We start from the raw sequence: 653 nt of genomic DNA, 5'->3' as shown, positions 1-653 counted from the left end.
ACAGGAGTGAGTTGCCTCACAACCCTTCCATTTCATTTTTCATGCCATGTACATTTTACAGCACACGAAAATTTTCCCGATACAGTTCGAGGGATTTCCCATGGATCCAGCCCCTCCGTTCAGCTCGGTGGGGGGACCTTACACAGTGGTCTTTCCCCATTGAGCCTTTGCTGCAGCTGCCCCAAGCTTTAGTGCGTCCCTCAGCACGTAGTCCTGGACCTTGGAATGTGCCAGTCTGCAACATTCGGTCGTGGACAACTCTTTGCGTTGGAAGACCAGCAGGTTTAGGGCAGACCAAAGGGCGTCTTTCACCGAATTGATAGTCCTCCAGCAGCAGTTGATGTTTATCCTGGTATGTGTCCCTGGGAACAGCCCGTAGAGCACAGACTCCTGTGTTACAGAGCTGCTCCATTGCTTTTTCCAAGGTATCAGATTCGGAATGGTGTTTCAAAGGATGAGAAGGCAAACAATGACTTCCTGGTGGCCTGAAGGAAGGCAACTGAGCGGTGGGGTGGAGCGTGTTGATATCCTTTTAAGGGCAATATGCACATGAGCATTGCAGACCCTGGATACATGCAGTATTTTCTTGAAAGGTCCAATAAATGATACAGTGCAATAGCTGCAAAGAATTACCATGTCAACGTAGCATCAGA

The sequence above is a fragment of the Heterodontus francisci genome, chromosome 35 (assembly GCF_036365525.1).
Source record: "Heterodontus francisci isolate sHetFra1 chromosome 35, sHetFra1.hap1, whole genome shotgun sequence".
NCBI lineage: Eukaryota > Metazoa > Chordata > Chondrichthyes > Heterodontiformes > Heterodontidae > Heterodontus > Heterodontus francisci.
This window is presented reverse-complemented; position numbering follows the sequence as displayed.